Genomic DNA, 24,558 nt, shown 5'->3' on the forward strand with positions numbered 1-24,558 from the left:
GGGTGGGATCCCGCTCCTCTGTGGCAGCTGACTTATTCCCCCTACTTGAGACCAGCCCTGACGCCCTGGGCTGTCCCGGGTTGAGTCGCTGCTCCCACACTATTCACCATCCCTTCCATCATACTAGCATTAGCAATAACATTTGGCACTTGCCCATTTTTCCCCCATGCTTGCATGCATTCCATCACCATACCTTTCACCATCTCCAGGGATGTGGTTCCTCCCCCAGCGACCTCCACCGTTCTGGTCACAGGAGTGCTGGGTGGGCTCACTTGGTTCCCTGGAGCCTCAGCAGGTGTAGAAGCCGTTAAGGCCGCATTCCTCCTGCGCCCTCCCCTTCTGATGAGGCCTCTTGGTGCTGTTGGCCTGTTCCCGACTCGCTTTGGCCTTTGCCGTCAGTGTCCTCTTTCTTTTTGTTGGCTGCACCTCCGCCTCCTTGTCCTCCTCTATGCCGTGGATTTCCACTTCCAACACCGTTGGTTCATTGTTGCTATCCTGAAACAAAAGCGGTGCGCTTTCAACTATCTGGCTGTGTCCTCCCCTCTCCTGGCCTGGCTGGGCCACCATTGTTGTCATCCAGTACGGGCCGTGGGTAGCCGCTGCCACCCTGGCCATTTCCAGAAAGGCCGCCAGATCCATTGCCTTGCGGGCCCTGCTGGGCCCTGCCGGGCCAACTGCCCACCTCCCTCCTGGGTGATGTGAGGCTCAGAGCGAGCGTTCCTGCCATTTCCTGGTCTCTGTTGCCTCGTATGCCGCGGACGTTCTGTGTCCTCTTGTACCGGCTGCCTACGCCTCAGGCAGGCCGTAGCCCGCGTAGTACTCCGCGAGCTGCGTTGACGGCTGTGTGCGCAGGTGGTGCCAGGAGCAGACCCAGCCTGCCCGCAGCCGCTTGGCCGGCGGTGTCCTCCGGCGGTTGCGCGTCCCAGCCTGCGTGCCCTGGCCTGCAGGGAACAGCTGCTTCTGCCCGCCGCTGCACGGCAGCGACCTCTGAGTCCTTAAGCGGGGCCCCAGCTCACCCGAGCGTGCCGGTGTCAGCTACTGTCTGCTCACCTCCGCTTCCCTGTTTCTGCTCCTCTGCACTGGACCGCAGCTGCTGCCAGTCCCGCTGTTCCTGCACTCGCCGGAGCTCCTTTCGGCGGCTTCTTCCTTTTCCCGGCTTCTCCTTCTCCTCTCTGCTGGGCCTGGCTCATCGCCGCTCGAGAGGCTTCACGCCGTGTGGTGGATGTGAAGTACTCCTGGACAATACTTCGTCCCGCCCCCGCTGGTTTCTCCTCGAAACCTTCACGAAATCTTCCACAGCCTGACGATCCTCCACGAAATCCAAACGAAATCCTTCTGACACGGCGAGTCGGCAGGGCCCCACTGCAGGAGCGAGGTGTCTCTGCAGACCGACCCTGCCGCTTATAAGGCGCTCGCCCCGCCCACTTCCTTTGTTAGCCCTTTGCGGGCTTTTGGGTTGTTTTGGCGCCCTGGTGCCGTTCCGCCCCCTGACCTCCCTTTCCCAGGGGGAGGGTCACAGGTTGTAGGTGACATGACCCTGCAGCGGTTACAATGCTGCCTCCTCCATTTTGCTTTTGGTTCATTGCGTCGTCAGCGACATAATTAGGGAGGTGCATTTCAAAACAATATCTACAATGGCTGGTCGGCGGTGATCCCCCCCCAACCATCCGGCTCAGGGATGTGTGTTTGCCCCCTAGCAGTGTACAATTCAACAAACAATAGCAATGCATTCCGCGCGGGGCGGCGGCTGTCCTCGGGTGGATATCTGGCTGTAATCACCATCGAGTTAGCGAGAGACTCAACAATCCAACCCCTGCAACACTATCTCTCACACATGAACAATCTCCCCTTACTAATGACATACGCCAGTTCTACCGATGGGCCTTGTGGCACTGCGGGACCGTGAGAAAAAAATGCACCTGTATTTCTCCCAGCCCCAATGACCCAATGCCCCGGGGTTCTGAAAGGACGCGGCCTGTCCCCCTCGATCAGCAAGCCAAAGAGGCACAGCACAAGGCTGCAAACTTACCTATGCTATAGCATTTCCAAGCCGATGATCCGACGAAAGGCTTCCACTCAAGTGACGATGGACTCCTGGCAGCTGTAAAAATGTTCAGGCGGGGGGGAATGGAAAGAGACCAGGCTCCATTCCTGCCCTGCCTTATATGCGGTCCCCAGGGCGTGCCGAAAGCACAAGCCCTGGGGATGCCCCCCCGCCTCCTGGAGGAGGGGTGGGGAAATCCTGTAGAGGGAGGGGGCAGCCAGAGGGGCATCCCGCTATGTGGGATGCCCCTCTAGCGCCCTCTGCAGAGGCTTGGACATCCCCTAATACTTAACAGGCCTCAGGAAACATAGGAAACATGAGATGTGTCTGGTGAACATGCCATGTGCCTTTCCATAAAGACTTGCTTAGAGAGACTGTCCCTGAACATTCTGGAAGTGGTTACTACAACCTTCTGCCATGCTGTTTCCTAGGGCCTTAAAACATGTGACAGTAGTTAAGAAGCCCATGACATTTCCCAAAGTAGTGGCCCTCTGTTGTCTTGTCTGCCACTTCTCTGGTAAGGTGATGGACTGAAAGGTTGCTCCTCAACTCTTGGTCCTGGTAGAAACTCACTCAATCCTCAATAATTAAGAATCAGGATTTATACCATTGTGAGGCCAAAAACCCAAAATGGCACCTATCACGGAAGGCCTTCTCACATCCTTAGATAAATATCAACCCAATCTCTAGATCCTACTATGCTATACCTGATGGTGGTTTGTAACACAGCCCATCATAGCAACATGTTTGGGGGTGACCAGAAGGACCCTAGAGTAAATTGAAATTCCTTTGCTGTCAGTATGAACAGATCAAAATTGTCACTGCCTCTTGATCGGTCAAGCACATCATGTGGGATGTTTCCTAAAGTTTGTTGCTCTCTTCCCTTATCCCACAGCTATTTAGTGCACATACAAGACGATTAACAACAGTAATTATGCATCATCAGCTACTGTGCCAATTGTACGATCATACACAAATCCACCTTTGATTATGTGGACCAGAGGCGTAGCCAGGATTGTCAGTGACATTAACATCTGTAAATGATTTATGATATGGCATTTGTAACGCGCCTATACACAAGTGTTTCAAGGCGCGACGAGGCGAGGGGGAACAGGGGGAGACAGACAACGATCCTACTAGGCCAGGTGTCATTCAGATCGCGCAAGTGCAAGGGTAGAGGGGAAAGGGAAAAGTGCAAGGGGAAGGGGAGAGGGGAAAGTGCAGTACATGGTTAGTAGAAAACAAGATAAATAATAGGGCCAGCTGGTGGCAAGTGCAAGGTAAGTGCCGGGAGGAGGGGCTGTAGGATACAGAGACAGTCCCGTAGTGCAGGTAGGAGTGCAGGGAAGAGTGGCTGGGCCAAGGAAGTTGCAGATTCAGTGCAGGTTTGCTGATTTTAGCAGGGGAGAGAGGGAGAGAAAGCAGAGGCAAAGAGGAAGGTTTTGAGGTGCTTCCGGAACCGGAGATGGTTCTCCTCAAGTTTCAGGGAGGCAGGAAGGCTGTTCCAGAGAGAGGCCCCTGCTGCGGAGAGAGATCTACCCCCAACTCGTTGCTTGGAGAAGCGGCTGACCCTGAGGGAGTTGGAGGTGGATGAGCGAAGAGCTCGAGATGGAAGATATTTAGGAAGAGAGAGTTGAAGGTATTTTGGCCCAAGGCCCCAGAAGGCCTTGTGGACAATGCAGAGGGTTTTGAACTTAATCCTCGCAGCCACTGGGAGCCAGTGTAGCGATTTCAGTCCTGGAGAGATACGGTCCCTGGGCTTGAGGCCAAGGACAAGTCTCTCAGTCCTGTTCTGGATGAGTTGCAAAGGGCGGAGAGTAGAGGCAGGAAGATTTAGATAGAGGCTGTTGCAGTAGTCCAGCTTCGAGAGAACGAGGGCTCTAGAGACAGTGAGCTTCTTGGGGAAGGATAGGAAAGGAAGGATACCTCTGAGGAGTTGTAGCTGGTAGTGTGACTTCTTAGAGACGTCAGATATGTGAGGAGAGAAAGAGAGTGTGGAGTCGAAGATGACCCCGAGGTTTTTTGCCTTGCAGGTAGAAGCAGGGAGGGGGCCAAGGGAGGCCGGCCAGAGAGCTGCAGGGAAAGAGGGAGTGGGTGTGCCGATGAGTAGAATCTCAGTCTTACTGGCATTAAAGCAGAGTCGTTGGTGGCACACCATTCATGGATAGCAGAAAGACAGTCAGAGATGAGGGAAGGGGAAGAGGAGGCCGAGGGTTGCCAGAAAATGAGCTGGGTATCATCCGCGTAGCACTGAAAGTTGGGACTGAGAGCGGCGATGCGGTGAGCAAGAAGTGCCAGATACTGGTTGAACAGCCAGAGGGAGAGGTTAGATCCCTGGGGGACACCACAGGTAGAGAAAAAGATGTCAGAGAGGAAGGACCCCAGTTGGACCTGGGAGGGTCGATTGGAGAGGAAGGAGGTCAGCCACGCCAGAGCCTGACCAGTGATACCCAGGTTATCACGGAGACGGTTGAGCAGGATGGTGTGGTTGACAGTGTCAAAGGCAGAAGAGAGATCGAGCAAAATGAGAACACAAGGGGTGTTAGAGTCAAGGTTTGAGAGCAGGTCCTCACGGATGTTCAGGAGAGCAGTTTCCATGCTCCGGGCAGCTCTGAAGCCGGACAGAAGGTCATGAAGACCACCAACAGATTCAGTATGGAGATTAAGCTGGGAGATGGCCAGTTTCTCCAGGAGCTTGCCCAGGAAGGGAGTGATAGAGATTGGGCGATAGTTAGCTGGGCAGGAGGGGTCGGAAGAGGGTTTCTTAAGAAGGGGGTGCACAAGGGAGTGCTTGAGGGGGGATGGGAAGACTCCAGAGGCGAAGGAGTGATTGCAGAAGTCAGCCAGGGCAGGAGCCAAGGAGTCGATGTGGTCCTTGATAGTTTTGGAGGAACAGGGGTGGACCTGTTTTGACTAGACTTTCATAGATCGAACTTGTCTCGAAACCTCGTCAGCAGAAAAAAGGGGAAAGGCAGAGAAGGAGGGAGGAGGGGTGGCTGCAGAAGGGCCAGAGGAAGAACAGGGAATAGAGGGGGGGAGGTGATAGGAGGAGAGTGAGGACAGGATGTCCTGAGCTTTTTAAATGAAGTGAGAGGCCAGTGTCATGCAGAGGGCCTGGGAGGGGACAGGAGAGGTAGAGACTGCAGCAGGGTTGGCCAGCTCCTTGAAGATTTTAAACAGTTCAGCCGAATTGTTAGATGCCGCAGAGATACGGGCTTGGACAAGGGCTCTCTTCTTGGTGAGAACGGAGAGCCGGTATTGCCTTTGGAGCAGGCGGCAGGCCAGTTTGTCAGAGGATGAACATGAAGCACGCCATTTCCTCTCTGCCACCCTGCACTTGCGTTTAAGGGTGACGAGATCCGAGTCATACCAGGAGTTACATTTGGCTTTAGGCTTCAGGCGGATTCTCATGACAGGGGCAAAGATATCAAGAGTATCAGTTATAGCAGAGTGGAGAGTGGAGAGGGCTGTGTCAGGGTGGGAGTCAGCCGAAAGGGGAGGGGGGGGCGAGAAGATAGTAGCAAAAGCCTCAACTGACACGCGCTTCATGGGTCGGATGACCGCGAAGGTGAGTGGCAGTGATGAGGGTGGCTTTGCCTGTGGGGTAGGGCAGGTGAGGTGGGAGGATAGGAGAAAGTGATCACTCCAGGAGAGAAGAGTGGAGAGAGGGACAGAGAGGGGAAGGTCATAAGAGATCAGAGCATCAAGAGTGTGCCCTGCAGAATGGGTCGGCCCAGATGGGAGAATAGAGAGTGAGAGAGAGTCGCAGAGGTCGCGAAAGAGTCCAGAGGGAGGACAGGAGGCATCAAGGTGGATGTTGAAGTCTCCAAGAAAGAGGAGTTGAGTGGTTGAGGACAGGAGTGAGGAGGAGAGGTCAGGCCACTCAGAGAGGAAGGAGGAAATTTGACCAGGTGGCCGATAGATAGTAGCCACGGTAAGGGAATGGCTAGGAGAGAGAGAGAGTCGGCAGACAAGGCTTTCAAAGGAGGAGTAGGTCTGCGTAGGAGTGACAGTGGCAGGAATCCACTCAGGGAAGATAAGGGCCACACCCCCCCAGCACGGTTGGGCCTAGGCAAGGAGAGGATCTTGTAACCGTCAGGTAGGAGTGTGTCAAAGCTGGTGACAGAGCTGGCCGTGAACCATGTCTCAGTGAGACCGAGGATGTCAAGGTCCAGTTCCTCAAGAAGGCGAAAGATATCAGAAGAATGTTTGACGGCAGAGCGAGAGTTGAGAGTGGCAATGTGGAGAAGGTTGCCATCCTTGATGGAGTTCCGGGGAGGGGTACAGATCAGAGGTATGCCCCTTGGAGGTGAAGAAGGAGCCCGAGAGAGGGCAGGGTGAGAGGGTGGAGGCAAGGTAGCCGAGGACAGAGAAGAGGGTACAGCAGGAGAGGAAAGGAAGTTGATGAGGCGCGGGAAGCGTCTATCAAAGAGGTGGAGGTTGGCCTGAGGGCCTTGGACCAAGACGGTCCCATTAGCGTAGACATTAATGATGGCCTTAGAGGAGCGGAAGGGGGCCAAGAGGACATCCCAGCGGGTGCCACCATTAATGGGAGAAGAGGAGAAGGGAGAGAGCACAGAGACCATATGAAGGGTCCATAGGTCAGGGGAAGGCACGAAAAAGAGGATGTCAGTAAATGTTTCCTTGGAGGAGGCACTAGTGTAGGTGTCAGCGATAGGGAGGCCTGGGTTGGAGACCAAGATATCCTTTTTAAACTTTTCCCTACCAGATTTAGTGAGAAGAGCAGGATGGTCAACGAAGAAGCATTTAGAGAAGATAGGCGAGATAGAGAGCACCATGGAATAAGGAGGGAGTGGGGGGGGAGACAGACGAGAGCAAGCGGACGGGAATGAGCGGCAAGCCCTAGTTTACCACATTTCAGAGCAGCAGTAACACTGTAAATACGTATTAGGTACCCAGTGTAGAGGCCACCTAAGTTTGAGAGTCCTGCGAGGGGAGAAAAAAGCCCTAGTTTACCACAATTTCAGAGCAACAGTAACACAGTAAATGCGTATTAGGTACCCAGTGTAGAGGCCACCTAAGTTTGAGAGTCCTGCGAGGGGAGAAAAAAGCCCTAGTTTACCACAATTAACGGAACACAGTGAAGTGTAGAAACCATGTGAATGAATTGAAAAGGTGTAGGTTGGTGGCTGGGCGAGCAGGTGGAGCACTTCTGCTGAGTGGGAATTAACAGAATTTTGGTGGGCCTTGCCCACTCAGGCCCTACCCTGTCTACGCCTCTGATGTGGACCTCACAAAAACCAGAACAAAACATCTGAGTACTTTAGGCATATTCTCTTCTAGTGGATGAATTAATTGTCTGTCCCCACATAGGTCCCAAACTGCATAATCAGTCATGAGTTTTAATTCAAGAATTGGGTGCAAAGTCAAAAATTGCGATAAGTGGTTTGACACAGACCTCACTTTTACCATTAGGTTTCAACATTCAGACAGAAGACCTTCTTCCAACTGAGGAAGTTTCCGCCATTCTTACCGCGTACTGTAACATTACATATCAGCACCAAAAAAGTGTTTCCCAAATTAAAGGGGATTCAGAACATCTCGTCTCAACCTGGAGACATCGGACCACATTACCCGGGCCTAAAGAAACTCAACTTTCTCTTAGTTTCACTTTCTCAGAGTACAAGAAATCATCAAGTTCCAATACCTTGCAGGAAGTGGCTGGGATACATACAAAACAAGACCCTGCACACTGCCAGAGCCAGGATCTCAGACTTGGCTGTGCCACACTGGAAAGAGGAAGAAGCACACATGCCAAACTATCTAATTGCTATGTTGTCACCTCTGAAAATCTTTGCTACTCAATCTTATTACTGGACCAAACATGCGCTTATATGAAAATGCAGTCAAGATGATCCTGTTCACGGAGGCCTTCTCCTTATGTCCCCCCTCCCAGTGCTGAGAACACCGCTTAAACACTCCACGGTGAGGTGTGCCCCAGGACCTGCTCAGAGAATCTTACTGATCAGAAATGATGAGGCTTGATCTCTAGCCAGCAAATTTGCTAACCTGCAAACTATCCCACTGATAAACGTCTTCACCTATATGATCCAGCTCGCAGCTGATTCTCAGTCTTGGTGCTTTGCAGTGGCTGCAAGGTGGCATGCAGGCACAGCACTATTGCTTTCATGAGCACATTTTGCAGTGGCTTTCAGCAGAATCTAAAAATTGAAAATCAACAGGCGTTACCCACTATGTTTGCACAGTACGAAAAGAGTGGAGATATACCTCACATTAAGTGGTATCGACATAACTCGGATAAAAAAAGGTAAAGCAGTGGACGGACAGTTTGAAAATGTCTTAAAATAGAGTGCAAACATTCTGTAACTTTCTAAAATACATGTATTGAGTTCAACTCACAGTTCTATATTCACGGTATTACTCATGGTATGGCCAGGCAGAGGTAGCATGATGTCTTTTGCAACTGTATTCCAGCGTTTAGCATTGCAGATGTGCCTTAGAAGGAGAGAGTATAGTAAAAACATAAGGATTAGGTGCAGAAATGGCAGCAGAGCGGCAGTGCTGGCGGGACTGTGGCTTGCTTGCTGGGACCTTGGGCCGGGATGGTGCGACTGCTCACCTCTCCACCAGTTTGCCTTCGTTTGTGCTGCCCCTAGATAAGGCCTTACGTGCAAGGGGTGTGTGGGCAAACACAAAGGACCACATCCCAGGGAACACACACCACTTCCTGAGTTGGCCATGTTTACCAAGCAACGATAGTTTTTTTGAATAGGGCTAGGCAGAGCTTGGCCGAGCTTTAAAAGGAAAAGGGCGTAACCAGCCACGTAACAGGGTCAGGCCAATATTTAGAGGTTCTCCAAAGCTCGTTACTCATTTCATTCTTCCAGTTTCAACTCGTTGGAGCAAGGGACGCAAAAGGTAAGAGGCATGAAGTGTATATTGTCGGACTAGGGTGGGATTGTGTTGAAAGACGCTGGGCCTGGTCCCAGTGCCTATCAGTCATAAGAACCTTTGTTGGGTTGCGGTCTTGCGTTTTTGGGTCTGGTCCTTCTCCTCCGCATTCCTGTACTTCCTGCTATAAACCACATTAACATTGGCAGCCAGCAGGGGCGTTGCTAGGGGGGGCTAAGGGGGCTATAGCCCCTGATCTTTTGGTTGTAGCCCCGGATAGAATCTCAGGAGCTACAGCCAAAAGCCTAGCTAGCCCCCAGTCCCAACAGTTCTGACATCAGCTTAGCCCCGGGTCTTTTCCAGACCTAGCAACTCCCCTGGCCAAATGGATGGATGGTTATGGATTAATACATTGATATGGTAGAGATGTAAAGCTACATAGACGCAGATAGAGCGAGGGAGGGGGGAGACTGTCACAGAAAGAGCAGTCTGAGAGAGAGAGAGAGAGAGAGAGAGAGAGAGAGAGAGAGAGAGAGAGGCGCTTTAAGCTAGGTATAGTCAAGACGGACAGACATTCCGAAAGTTCAGCGGTGGCTCCGAGGCCATCGCACTGTTTTTTTCCTAATGATCTGAATGTAGGAAGCCCCCTCCCTCTGCCCCCCCCCCCACACCTCCACCCCCTCAGCCCGGTCCCCCTGGGGAGAGTGCTCTAATAATGTATTTGATCGACTCCCGGCCCGCGTACAAGCGATTATTGTCTTGTAGGGAGTCAAAAGTATTGATCCGGGGAGAAATATGAGCGCGGAAAATGGAGCCTGTGTGTCAGTTACAATAACCGCAGACTCTGGGGAGGCCGGCACCGACACAAGCAGTCTCCTTTAATTACCGCTTCACCGTGATCCGTCTGTTGACAGGCAGGGGCGTTGCTAGGGGGGGCTAAGGGGGCTATAGCCCCCGATCTTTTGGTTGTAGCCCCGGATAGAATCTCAGGAGCTACAGCCAAAAGCCTAGCTAGCCCCCAGTCCCGACAGTCCTGACATCAGCTTAGCCCCGGGTCTTTTCCAGACCTAGCAGCTCCCCTGGCAGCCAGGGAGGAGTTGTCTGACCTACGCTGAGCACAGTGTACTTGTTATGTTGGGTACTTTAGGTACTTCTGCCCTTGCATCTCTGACTGCGTAACTGGCACCACCTGCCCACCGTTATATTGGCTGCCAGGACACCTCTGAGGTATCTATCATGCTGACTTGTCCTACCCCAAATGCTTTCCTTTCAAAACATGAAAACTCGATTAACTGGACCAACAACTTGTGTTGAGTTGTTCAATGTTTTATTGAGGTCATGACCAAACACAATCCGCGTTAAATGAGGTGCCCTGATTGGAACACACATAAGTCCCTGTACGTCAGGTAATCCCTCCGATCTGAACAAAGCTTTCCCAAGACCCGGGCATAAGGCTGGTCCCGGGACAACGCTTCAGTCTTACCGAAAGGCACATATCGAATTGCCAAAGGCACCGTTGTTATTCCACCAACAACATGTCCTTCCCTGAAAGCTGCTTCCATGAGGTGTTCCGAGTAACTCTTGGCAGCATTGCCAACTCTGGCTGCTCTGCAGTTAGATTTATGATTATTTGCCTAAAATGTAGCCACCTCCTGTCTCACGAAGTAACGTTGGATCTTGCGTCTCTCTCAGGGCACAGTGGAGGGGCGCTGTTCTGCTAACCCCGTCAAGCCATTCTGTAAGTGTTTAACACGGTTACCCTACGTTTACTACTGAACTTCCACGTGCAATGAACACAAGGTTGTATGGCCATAAGGAAAGAAGCTGCTATTTCAAGTTCCGCGCGTTACTGCGCCCGTTTTTGGAAGCAGGGGCAAACTGTTGTTCTTTCAAAGTGGGCGCAGCCCGACGGTTCTGCGCGCGAAGGAGTGACGGGCATTGATTGACTTGACTCTGCCTGCTGGACGACCGTTCCCCTGCTGCCCTAGTTCTCTGAAAGAAAGCTGACGTCCTCAAACGGACAGTCACAAACAGTGCAAACAAACACCTGTGACCGTGAAACATCTCTGGGTGCCAAACTCACTGCATTTGGACTCGGAATCTATTTTCTGCTTTTATGGACAAATAGCTGAATCTGCACGTGGGCACTCCACGGTGAAGCTGTATTTGCCGAACAGCTTCTCCCTTCTTCTGCCATGATTACTGTAAACACATGTCTTCTAAAGGGACTTTACAGGGCGGTGTATCGTGGGTCGTTTATGGATTCTAGACCATCATAACTGAAAAACGAACCCAGGGAATCGTTTGACAAAGTTCGACCCAGGAAATGACGTTGGAAAACGCAGGAAGTGATGGAATGACAGCAATGTGTATTTATTATGACTATGCGACCTAATACACTTAAGTCTGCAGGCTGCAGGGCAGCTCTCCCTGGCCCCAGGGGAAACCTCTGAAAGGAAACGAGCATGTGGAAAAGTGTTGCTGGCAAGGTGACTACTGTGGGGTCCTCTCTAAGGGGAAGCAAACCAGTCCTTATTGTGTAACAAAGAAAGGGCTAGGGCCCAACATGCAACAGACTTGGCTCTTTCTATCCGCTGCCACCCAGCGTGCCACCATATCCAATGCTACATTGAACACCTTTTTCGGCAGTGAGGGGAGGATCGTGTTAATTTATTTATGTAATGTTATGTTGTGAGGTGCCAGCTGCGAAAAAAATTTGCTTTGTGGCCCCCCAAGGGAAAAGAGCGAGAAAGGTGACAGGAAGGAGCGGAAAAGATTTTGGGCTTCAAATCCTTGTAACATTAAGAAGTGCCAAAAGGTCAAGAAGAGGGGAGGAGGGATGCACAAAACAACTAAGAAGCGCAACCGTGTCACAAGTGTTTTAGCATTGAGATGCCTCTTAGGCCATAAGCGCTTTATCAACATCCACAGATCGATAGACAACATAACAATAAGCACAGGTAAGTTCAAGCGATATGACAGTCCAGATAATGGAGGTAGGACAAACTTCATTGTCGTCACAGAGACATCATGACCACGGGGCTAGCATCTTCATCAATGGTCAAAGGCAAGCTTAAAAAGGATTGACCGCAGCAGTCTCCGGGACAAGAACCGGTTGTGGAGTGTGCTCGGATTGATGGGAGGTAGTTCCGAAATAGGGGAATTCTGCATTGTTCCAAAGCCAACCACCATCTCACCCTTTCTGAACATGCCCAGTCGAATGGGGGAAGTTGGCAGAAAATGAAGACCCTTAGAAGGCAGTAGCTGATTTTTTCTGGTGAATTTAGCCCATTTCGACTCTGCAGAAGGCTGGATGGATGATGCACAAGGTTTTAGGGTTATCCTCCTCCCAGCGGGTACCCCAGACGTGAGGCCAGGTGTGGTATTATCTCTGGCGTTCTAGCTCAGGATCAGCACAGCAGAGTGGTTCAACATTACACGCAACTTTCAAGCCTTTTGGCCAGGAAGACCCAAGCACAGATGCACTGGCTTTCACAGGTTCTGATGTGATCCCACATGAGCCTTTAAAAGGATGGTGGATGATTTGGAAGCCCGTCTACTGCTAAAGGGACTGATTTCTGGTCTGCCCGGAAATCCCGCCAAACATAAAGCACTTCCAGAAGTTCCGTGGATTATACCAAAGTCAGTCCCAGGAATCAACCTATTTTCTGACCGTGGCCATATATGTTTGCCATGTAGGTGGTTGTCTGTCTCCACCTACCTGTATTTTCCTTTCCCCTTCTCCTCTCGCCAGTCCTCAATTTTCAGTATTGTACAAAAGCAGGTTATCCAGTAAACTGAGCTTTTTTCAGAAAGTGGGGGTCACCTCACTGCCCCTGTTGACCTAACAAGGCTATCGCAGCTCAGAGTAGGTGTTTTAAAGGGGTGAGATATATGCTGTTTATTCCCAGAGGAGCCCAGTGACCGCCTAAGAGGGGCCCAGTCTCCACAACACCCGAGGACTCGAGTCAAGTTTGTTGACAGGGCTCAAGGACCCTTTGGGCAGCAGCCATAGGGCTCCATTCTTATCAGGGAACCTACATATTGAGGGCCACCCACATGGAAGTGTCCGCAGGGTCATTCCCCTTTCCGTAGAATAGAACTGGTCTTTAGAGTCTCCGGGCCCTCCAGCTCAGACCTTTGGGCGCATTGATGCTTATTTTGTAGTATTGTTGGCTTGCAGTAACAAAGGCCCCCCGCCCCCTGCTCCACATTCTCTGTGCTGTGAGGAGGCCTTACTGTGTCATACAGTGCTACACAAGTGAAATGCATGTACATGTGCAGCTCCCTGTCCAGGAAGCCTGAGCTGAACAGTGACTGCACCCTCAGACTCTCATGCACTATAGGATCAGAATATTACACTATCCCCTTTCACTGATCCCATCCTGCGGTGTGTGGCAATGCAAGTCTGGCCCTCTGTGGGATGCCCCACACACCTGTCTTTGCTTCTCCCGGGTCTCCACCTAGGTCACCCTGCACAGCGTGCACTCTGTCACTGCTGACAGCTGGATGGGCAAGCCCAGACTTACCTCTCATGGGCCTTTCCGGTTACGGCAACATATACAAACATGCCTCTTGTCTCAGGAGCGCATGTCAAGCTCATCACACAACTACCCACTCATTTATGTTCTTCCCTGTAAGTAGCAGAAACTGCCCACAGGGGGCGTATGCTCATTTGCAGATCACAGATTTCCCTATTTCTGATCAGCGCTATGCTTTGATCATTCCAACGGATACTACGGGCATGCAAACTATCACAATCTCCCCCATTCTGTTTCTTACCGGTACACATCTTTCATGTGTGATTGACCCTTTCTCCCTTTGCCCCCTTCCCTCCTCTGCTGCACTTTTCCATTCTCTCAAAGACCAAGGTCTAGATACACTGGGCAGAGCCGGGCACACGAGGACACTCTCCAGACACGCATTAGTGCTGTTAGACCACTGTAGCAGTGAATGGTGCAGTATAAAACACTCTTAACATAACGCATACGTTACTTACAGGAATTGTAATCAGTATCTTGTTATGCTAGGATTTTTTGTCTCATTCCGATTACAAAGGAATAGATGGCGCTTGCTAATTAACTTCAAACTCTTACAACCTAATGAAGTAATGTCAATGTCTTAAGAAACCAAGAAGGGATACCAGATGCTAATAAAATAAGAACGTTTTGCAAACTGTGATTGAACTAAAGGAAAGTCTTTTCACTCTTATTAGCCCAAGGAAAGTGACATCGAAACTATATTGACCCCTCGGAAACAGGGACGTCATTTCACCAGAATGCCAAGGGTAGCGGAAGTGACGTCACACAACCCTTGCCCTCTGATGACATCACAGGAAGTGATGTGATTTCACCCCACCCCAAAGTGACATCACGGGCAGCGATGGAACACAACCTTTCACCCCTTGACAAAACAGGAAGTGGCATCACCTAGCATTGTTCCTAAGTACAGTATGAAACATATAGTTACAATATCACTGTAATGTGATATGCATTTCATACAAGAATGGATCACCATATGTATTGTTAATATCAGTGTGTATAGGTCCATATTACCAAAGTACTGTGAATGCAAGCAGACCTCCAAGGTCAAATGAGAATGATGTGTTATTGTATAGCACTTATGCTTAAACGCTTTATATGGAACACATATACATACAATATCACCCAACCTGAGTTGGTACTCATTTATCAACCTCAGAAGGATGAAAGGCTGAGTTTGCCTTGCCGGGATTCAAACCTGCAACCTGCAGATCACCGACGTACCGGCTATAGCTATCTTATCGGCTAAAGTAAAATGAGCAATTGCATGACTGAGTGTTCTCAAAGTCTGAAAGCAAATTATACTCTGTAGTGCTTACCCTTAAACTGGTAACTGAGATTTAACAGCCCAGTTCATCTGCACGTTTGGTGCAAAGTTGGCCACATGTCAAGCCTGTGTGGATCTACTCTACAGGCTTCAGAGGTTGGAAAAATACATACCACTGGGAGGTTTCATAACTGTGTATTACAGCGTAGCGCAGGGAAAGCAGTGCACTCACACCTCATCCCGTACTCTGGGCCCTCGTTCCCTCATACATGCAAACAAACACCCTGAACAGCATGCCATGAAGATCATCAACAAAGCATTAACTGTGGCACAATGAAATCAAGGGCCACTTTATGTGCTATGGTCAAAAATTTCCACACTATACACAAGTTTTTTTTTCGTCACAAGGATTTTGCCAAGTGAACGAGGACACTGAGATGGAAGTTCTTGTGATGATCGTACCAGAGACAACGGCAGATAAAAACATGCTATAACAGCAAATTGCGAAAAGCAAAATACATAGTCCGAAATGGATGTTCATTCTACTCTAAATGCGTTTTGGAAGTTGTTGTCTGCATTGTGAATTTGAGGTGTTTAAGAACCGACTAAATCGTTGACTCACCCCCTGAAGTGTACCTGAAAAAACCCTTTAATGCGTCAGTCTAGCAACTATTGTATAGAATTCCAGAAAGACAAATTATTTGTTATTCCTATTCTTTCTTATTTAGGGTCACTACTACACTTGTGGAACACCCTGTCTTTTTTAAGAGGCCTGAACAAGAAAGCCAGCCACTCTAGAAACAAAGAGCCACATGGCGCAGGCCGGCGCAGGCCACAGCCCGCTGGCTTCAATTAAAAAAAAATCTCTTTTTTTTAGGGGTAGCAAGGGAGACCCCAGAGTTAGCAAGGGAGACCTCGAGGGTCGTGGGCGCAACCCCTGGCAAACCCCAAATGACGTCCCGGCTAGGAAAGTGATCTCACAATTCGATGAACCTAACATCGTGATATGACACACTTTTATTAACATATGTGGAGGGACGCCCCTTTCCCATTCCCTCAAGCAACTCATGATTAAAATGCAAAAATGGTATCGCTGCATTTTTCCAGAAATGACTACAAACTGGTCAGTGGGGAGCGGCATGGCACAACTTCAAGAAGCAGAGTCTTAATAATGATGGATATGTTTGATTGATACACTATTTATTTCCGGCTTATCATATGCTGATGTAGCTGTCTCCAATGTTCCCCCTAATTATTTTTCCCCAAGTGCGGAAAAGATTAGCCTTCGTGCGCACCTTATTTTCCATGTGCGCAACTGAATAATGATGTAGGCCACTTTGTGAGAATGCATAGTTAGTGAGATCCCATCTCCAAAGTGGTTGGAATGAAATGTCCCCTTCCCAACCACCGAAATTCTTTACAGATCAGTGTAAAAGTAGCATCTTGCAACTCTTTTTCCAGACACATAGGTTATAACATACCAAAAGTACTCCTGTGCATAGAGAAAAACGTGTATGCACAAAAAGGTTTTGTATGGTCCGGATAAACAATAGGTTTCGTGAACCCATTTGTCAACACTGCTCAGAGACAATTCAGAAAGTGCTTAAAGCCATTGGGAAAAAACATTATTACAAAAAACAAGTATCGCTAATCACTGATGTGGTTGCCAAAAAATTGAGACATTATGCAATTTTTGCAAAAATAATAATTGCAACTGGAAGAAATGTGTCAGAAAACATGCCAATAGGAGTTCATGTGACACTTTTATGGTGTAACTCAAGGGCCAGGAGAAAATGCCTCTCATAATATATGTAAGGATGATAATTGCATCAGAATACCTGCACCACAGAATATGATGATCAGAATTCATGGGTCTCTGCTTACTATCCCCATCATGTTTTTCTGTGAGTTGTGACAGCATTATTATTTTCAAAACTAGCCTTACAGCTAGGAGACATATACTATTTTACTCCCTAAAAAAGGGCAAGGTGCCCAACAAAAATGGAAAAACATGAACATATAGGAATCCACCCCCTGCTTCTACACAAAAAGTTCAACTGATCTCTTTTTGAATCGGTGATCAGCAAAGCAGTGTCTTTGGTAGGAACTCGAATATCACTGCCCAATCTCAAGAGGAATTTCAGGGGGAAATAGCATTTGAATAAGCATGAAATATCCCTACTGGCACCGCCAATTACTTTCTTACTCCCTGAAAAATCTTTTGAATTCAAGTACGGAGTAAAATCGTTTCAGAGCCCTGATTGTAACCCTGAAATCGAAAGTGAAATTACAGGGCATATAATACAGCCTTTAGTTCTGCACACCTTTGATCACCACAGCCTAGACAAAAAATCAACAATAGCGTTACTGATGTTTCTTCTGGTACCCTGTTGTAGAAATCACGTATATTTGCCCTTTAAGTCAATAGCAGCATTTCTCACAGTTACAACATATAGAGCACCTTCTTCTTTAACTAGGGACCCATCTTTTCAAATTCACTGTTATCAGTTGAACAAGATGCATGGGGATGCTAGGAGCAATAAATGCAAACCCATTAATATATTGAAAAGTCCTCAGCAGCTGAGCATAGAAATAAATAGAAGGTACTGTTGTCTAGGCTATTACTATAGTTTCCTATGCTTTAGCAAACACACATTTCCTTCATTGTACTGCCAAAACATTTGATTTGTTGTTTGAAAGTTGCTGATTCGTTGTTCACCCCGAAGGGCTATTCTCCTATTCCCTTCCACCCATTCCCCTCCCGGGCTTCTGTGCTATCCTCCAATATTAGTTGACAGGGTTCTGTAAAAAGTGAGGGATTGTAGAAGTAAAACTAACTCCGATATTTGCATACCCACAAATCTTTGCGATCAAATCCAATTTAAAGCCTTATGATGATGATATGTGCAGTTTAAGAAAATGTCATAAATCTGCATGTGCACAATTACTATAAAGTGCATACAAGATTGTTTGCAACATGCCTCACCTTTCAATTGTTGAGTAGGTTTCGACAAGTGCTCAGTGACCATTCTTGTATATCAGCAAGTTAACATAACTTGTTAAGGTCTATCCCCCATGGAACTCTGAACATTTTGAAAGGTTGAAGATTGTGTGAAAAGCATTCTAGTTATCTGAATAGTGTTTCCCTAATTATATATATATGCTTAAGCCAAGGCAGAGTCCATACTAATTATCCCTTTCAGGCCAAGTAAATGATATTGCAATGTTGCTCTCCACTCATATGGTAATGTTAGCAATGCTAAAGTAGGAGACACTGAACATGCCATTTGCCTACTCAAAATACTTAGAGGGCAAATTAATATTTGAGTTTTATAATGTGGTAACTTGCAACGGGGGTCTTCAAAGTGCTTGTGTGACACATGTACAAAGAATAGGAAGCATGGGATGAGGTTAAATATCCTAGTAGCCTGCTTACTTACAGCCTGTACCCGATATTTGAGCTGGCACTCGGGTTAGATAATGTGGGTAATGCTTTTGCTAAGGCACCATGAGTAACAGAAACTCTTGCGCTTGAACGTCATTCATATTATAACATAAACCAACGCTTATATCTTAGTCTGGTAACCTTCTGCTGAGCTAAGGTAGGCAGAGTCATGGTTGCCTGGTAATATCTGCATGTGGGATGGGGCGGAGTCCAAGTCATACGGTATAAGTGTGGCAGAGTCAAGAATAGGATCCTGGGTGGGGAGGAATGATAATGTAGTTAATGTGTGCAGGCATATCTAAGTTACTTCTTCTGTTCATGGAGGCACTTTTTCATATTTATTTTTATTTTTAACCTTGTGTGGGTGTATTCTATTTTTAGAGTTTTTAGGTCAAGCTTGCATAACAGGGCAATGTAATTAGGTTAGGCCAGAATATCAAGAATAGTTAGTATAATTTAGCTTGAGTTTGAGAGAAAGCAAATATTAGGTACCTGCTGTGGCTTGTGCCTTATTAAATCTTATTTGATCAGGTGGGAATTGTCTGTGTGCGCTGCTAAAATTCTTCTGAGCGGCACCCAGAAGGAAGCTGGGCAAGCGCACATGCGCACAGCTTAGAGGGAACATTGGCTGTCTCTCCCTCTCTTTCTCTTTCTGTCTCTTTCTGTGCTGCCCCTCTCTCACTCTATGTGTCTCTCTGTCTCACTCTATGTCCCTGTTTCTTTTTATGTGGGTGAGAGTCGCCTACTTAGGTGCATATTTGCTAAAAACACTCCAGACGTTGCTGACAGCTGTGCCACCAGTGGAAAAAACTGGTATCCTGAGGAAAGGGGTTGCTATGTTTGTTGCAAAAGCATATATTAACAAGGAATTATGTCACTGTACGAACATTGCAAACTGCAGATTTTTAACATCTTGCAATATTGATTTCGAAGGTTCACGTTCAGCATTTATTTTATTCATAATCAGAATGTTACACTAGTCTCACTGAGAAAGGCATACTATCCAAACCTAAAATACCGACATACATCGTTTTCTGATAGAAGGTTATCATTCCAGGATGGACAGTCTGGTACACTTGGATTGTATTATTTCAAAATTCCCCTATGAAAAACGGGAAGGGAACAAAGAGCACCAGTGAAGGTTTCAGCCTGTTTTGCATAAACATTCTCCAGGCAGAATGTTAGCAGTGTCACCACGGAAAGATGGCTCTGCATATGCTCAGTTTCCAATGCAGAGACATCCTAAGAGATCTATATAAGTGCATATAGGATGAAGGGGGGACTATATGATAATATGGAATACCCAGTCATCCTTTATTTAATCATAGCAACATCAATATGAGGTCCACAGTTCTTGATGGATGAAATGAGACCACAGCAGTGTTTGCCTACATCTTCTCCACTTATTAAAGAATAATCAGACGATATTTTTGTAGACAAACAGGGAATGAGTGATCTACCAAAAATCGTGAAATCAATCAACTCTCACAAGGTCTTGCATCTTTGGAGGATGTTGACATGGTTGGCCCAGGGTTCTCTTTTGAATGACCTTCTCCAGGAGTTAACGTCTTCACAGACAACATGTGTGCTTGTCAAACAAGTGTCACCTGGTGGTGAGACGCTAGAATTTGAATGATTCCCAAACTCAGTGTGTTTTTTAGGTGGAGGTGTTTGTTGCACCACACTGGTTGGCATGGAGATGGCACACATCAACTCTGAGAGATGCTTGTGAGGTGATGGGTCACCTCGTGTCATAGAGCCCAGCACTGCTGGGATCACGTCTTCTTTTGTATCCCCGGGTAATCAGGTCTATTTCAATTTGTCAACAGCCTCAGTAGGATCAGAAATGGAAATGGACAAGAGATCACTCTGAATGCCCCCCATGATGTAAAGCTGCATTGATGTCCTAGGTCTGATCATAATGGGCAGAGGTTGTTCCCAACGTTAATACTCACAGCGATCTCGCCTTACTACTAAGTCGAGGAAGTGATGTCACGCCTGTAAAGCAATAGGAGGTTCATTTGTATCCTTACTATATCGCAGAGGAGGTGAGACACAATTGGTGATTAAAGCAAGTGCATCGCAGTTTTAGAGACATGTAGTGATGTCACGCTTCCTACAGCGTAGGGGTTTGCACCGTCAATAACACAAGGAGTGGCCACCACACTAATTGTGTGGAGGACGGGAGGATAATGCTCCTACTAATCCAAGGAAGGCCTGCAAAAGTAACGTCGCATATGGGGCCCCTATGGAAGTAGAATGACACCCCTTTCATAGGAAGGAAGTGGTGTTAGACCCATTCCCCTGAGTAAAGTGAAGGCATGCACACACTAACCCAATGAAGACATGTCACACTCTTAACACGAGGAACTTAGGTCCAACTCGCTCAGTAAAAGGAAGTGATGTGCTATTGCAGCTGGAGCTTTGCACGGACAGCAGAATGCCCCATTAACACTTCTCATATCTAATTGCACTAATACAACATCTGAAACACAAGACAACAGAGTACAGTGCCCTGCTGTGGGTTTGTGCTTTATAGGAACCATGGCAGCGCCCAGTATACAAATATGCCATGGCATGGACCAGGAACGTATTTTCCCACCAGGCTCGTTCTTGTTTCCATCGCTATCGCCATGGGCACGGTGCCACACCAAACACTGCTATCTTGCCCACATGCTGGAAATACAAATGCACACGCCCTCTGCTTTTGTGACTGTCACAGAGGGCTGTGAGTGATTGCAAGGAGAGTATGATAAGACTTCTGCTTACTCTACTCACCCAAAGCACCTTAATTCAGAGCTACAGCCTCAAGGTGGGGCAGGTTTCGCCTCAATCTCAGCTCAGGCAATGCCTTTACATCCTCTCAGGCGGAGCCCTCTATTCCACCTTCTGATGGCGACCCAAACACAGCTCTCCTACTGTACCTCGATCGTGGCATGCAGCACTCTCCACTATTCAAGTATTGATTCTCATCTACAGCTCTGCCTAGCCACCTCATCCTTGACCGAAGCACACCTTACTGCCCCAGTTCAGAGCTCTCAATTTAAAAATAGTATTACGGGGCAGACTTGGTCTGGTCAGATCACGGTTGCGTTGGTGGGGTAAGTCCCCATTCGTTTTGGAGTCCATGGGACTCAATGGGGCATATTCGGTGCAATTAGTGCGGTGGTAATTGTGCCACAGTAATTGCGATGAAAATGACTGGAAAGTCAGTGCATTCACCTCCAGCTCAGAACTGCAGGCGAACACTTGCGTTTCCCCCAAACTCTGGATTGGCCGGAGCAGTAATGTGGCAGTACTAGCATTATGGCTGTATTGGTACTGTGCAACCAACTCCTGATGAGTGGCGGAGGTATGTGTCTGGTTCTTTAGTGCTGGAGGGTAGGTATGCAGTGTTAGAGAGTTTTTAGGAGGGTAAGTCAGCGGTTGTCTGAATTTTTTTCCTCTGGGCTGGGTTGATCAGTTGGGTTAATATTATTCTATGGTATTTAGGGTTGGCTGCTTTATTTCTCTGGGTGATTCAGTTTTGAACTTCCTAATTGTGTTGTGTGGTAGTTTTCCTTGGCTGGTGTTCACTCTTTAGCTTGGTGAGTTAAAGAGTGATGCTTTTAACAGTTTGCTGAATTTTAAGTGATCTTCTGTTGTTCGTATTTCCTCAGGGGGCAAATTCCAAGGTCTGACCGCTATGCAGAAGAATGATGATCCCCGAATATGTGCTTTGTGTATTGTTTCGGTTCAAGGTGAATGTCGTTGCTGGACCTTAGTGTTTGTGTTGGTTTGTAGATGGAGATTGTTCCTGGTATGAATTCTGCTCCCTGGCCATGGATTGCTCTGTGTGGTATGCAGGGGGTTTTGAAGAAGATTACTTTTTTGGCTGGTAGCCAATGTAGTGTTCTTGGTGCTGGTGTAATTTGCTCTCTCTTAGTGAGTCTGAGGAGCAGTCTTGCTGCTGCGGTTTGTATTCATTGTAGTTTTCTGATATAGTATTCTGGCGTTCTGAGATAGATGGTGTTGGCGTAGTCTATTTTTGACATGACGAGAGAGATGACGGTAAGTGTTCTGTGTGGGAATGGGAAGAAGTAGAGTATACTCTTGATTGTGTTTAGTGGAAGAAGCATTTCTCAAGTACTGTGTTGGCTTGTGGTTCCAGTGTTAGTTCATTGTCCATTAATATTCTGAGATTTTGTTACCACTTTGGATGGTTCTGGTGGGTTTCCCAGTCTGGTAGGCCATGGAATGTCGTGATTGTTTGATGGGTTGTCGGGTGTGATCATGATGTTTGTTTTCTCCGGATTGAGTTTAATGCTGTTGGTCCCCATCCATTGGTTTATTTGCATGTGAACAAATAAGTAGATAGGGAACATCTGAGCATGAGTAGATAGCGAAATAACTTAAGTTTGGAAGCATCCAAAAAGTTTGAAAAAGATAGGTTGTATGGACAATTTGGCTGAATACGTCCAGCACTAAAAAATCACAGCCCAAAATACCAAACATGAGGAGCCCTGTGGTGATGAACGCTAAAGAGCCTTTTTTTGTAATGGAGCATACAAATGAATTGTGTGGTCAAGGGCGTCCTATAGTCACCTATGGCAGTGAGATCCATCATCTGCTGGCCGACCAAGATTTTACCAAACTGGAAAAAGCTCCTTTCCTTGCAAGCCACAGTCCCTGTGATTGCAATACGTTAGGACTAGTCTCCTTGAATGCAAGGATATTATGGAATGAACTCTTGCTGTGTAGAAAGCTGGAATTCCTGCCTGCCGCTTCCTTGTTTGCTGCCTTTTCAAAAGAGACACAAGACCCTACAGATTGCCATATTTCAAACTGTAGAGGGTTATTGGACTCATATGGTTTAAATTGTGAGAGGGAAATAGCAAACCAGGCGGTGTTTAAGAATTAAATGTTGTGGAGTTGATTGGTGAGGGTGTCTTAAAATACAAAAAACTCCCGGACCTGAGACTGGTGCACAAGAGGGTTGACATCGGCACCTCTTACCTCGTGTAATTTCCATTTAGGACATTTTGTAGCGCTCTTTTGTGATTTAGGCTCTATGCGCTACTAACAAAAGAACATTGATTGTTATGGAGGGGTTTGTTGATAATATCTGTCGGGTTTTGTTACACCGAAGTTGAAACGCTGAAACATTTATTCCTAGAATGCCCTCATTTACTACAAAAACAAAGGACTCGCTTTGCATCTATCATCGGAAAATTGGGTATTAGATCTGACGAAATTCTTTGGCTATATTTGCAGAACCTTTCTACCTGGAACATTTGAAATAGCTTATATCAGTTTCTACTGAGATTTGAACTGAACCTGATTCCATAAACATCTGATGCTAGCTAATAAAAGGAAGCCGTGCACTTCGAGTGGATTGGGTGGGAGCGAAGGGGTGTTTTCATCTGTACATTTAAATTAGCTGATATTTAAAATGCATGTGTATGTACCTATCTGTAATGAGGAGTCACTCTCTTTCTTTGTTTTCTTCTCCTTCCCTTCTTGCCTCTTCTTTTCTATCTTGTTTCTTTGTTGTTCCTCCAAAGGATGACAGACGAAATGTTTCTTGTATTAATGAATTGTGAACAATATGATACTTTTAAGAATCGTATTGTTGTTAGATTGTATGCAAGGTTTTAAATCTGTAAGCTTTATGCACAATAAAGAAATAAAAATTAAAAAAAATGGTCACCTCATTGCATATTTATGGCTGTGGGTTCATGAACTGCTGTTATGTTCTGTGACCTAGGGTGTCCTAGCCTGCAAAATGAGAATGAGACTAACGCATGATCTCAGAAATCGAATTATTTTATTACACATGTCACCCTCTCCACTGACATCCAACTCTGCTTGAAACCACAATTGGAGAGGTCTGTTGTTCCTTCTGACTCCCGAACAATTCACATCTGAGACTCCCAGATTTGAAAGAATGCGGGTGATATCGTAGCTCCTGTACAAGTGAAGTCTCATTACACAATTTAAGGAGACGCATTTCATTGTTGTGGTTTATTGATTAAATGGACTCTAGTAGTAAATAATAGTATCATAAAATACTGGAAAGAGACTCTGATGAAGGTGGCATTTTGAAGTGCTAACATCTGTTCATGAGTCAAACTCATGTGGAACTGGACTTCATAAAGTCCACCATTCCATAGATGAAGCAGCATAAACATGCTCAGAAGACAGCGAGGGAATTAGATGTCGCAGAAGGGAACTACATAGTGGAAAAAGAATTAAGGAGAAGGAAAGGAAGCATGGGATGACCCGCCGGTCGTAAAGCAGCACAATAAAAAAAAAAATGAAAGGGGGGAATGTAAGCTATCATATTTATACCAACAGAAAGTCCAACATCGACTTTTATTCTCATAAAAGTTCAACTCACAAATAGATT

At 47.2% G+C, this 24,558-nt stretch overlaps 1 protein-coding gene across 1 annotated transcript in view; it reads left to right on the top strand.

The window, feature by feature from the left end:
• The first annotated feature begins 8,867 nt into the window (after positions 1-8,867).
• Positions 8,868-24,558, top strand: part of LOC138521635 (cornifelin homolog) — a 101,954-nt gene continuing 86,263 nt past the window's right edge. Inside the window, exon 1 of the mRNA XM_069634616.1 lies at positions 8,868-8,944. The gene's annotated coding sequence lies outside the window, so the exon portion shown is untranslated. The remainder of the gene's footprint in view (positions 8,945-24,558) is intronic.

The sequence above is a fragment of the Ambystoma mexicanum genome, chromosome 1q (genome assembly GCF_040938575.1).
Source record: "Ambystoma mexicanum isolate Mex_15411 chromosome 1q, UKY_AmexF1_1, whole genome shotgun sequence".
Lineage (NCBI taxonomy): Eukaryota > Metazoa > Chordata > Amphibia > Caudata > Ambystomatidae > Ambystoma > Ambystoma mexicanum.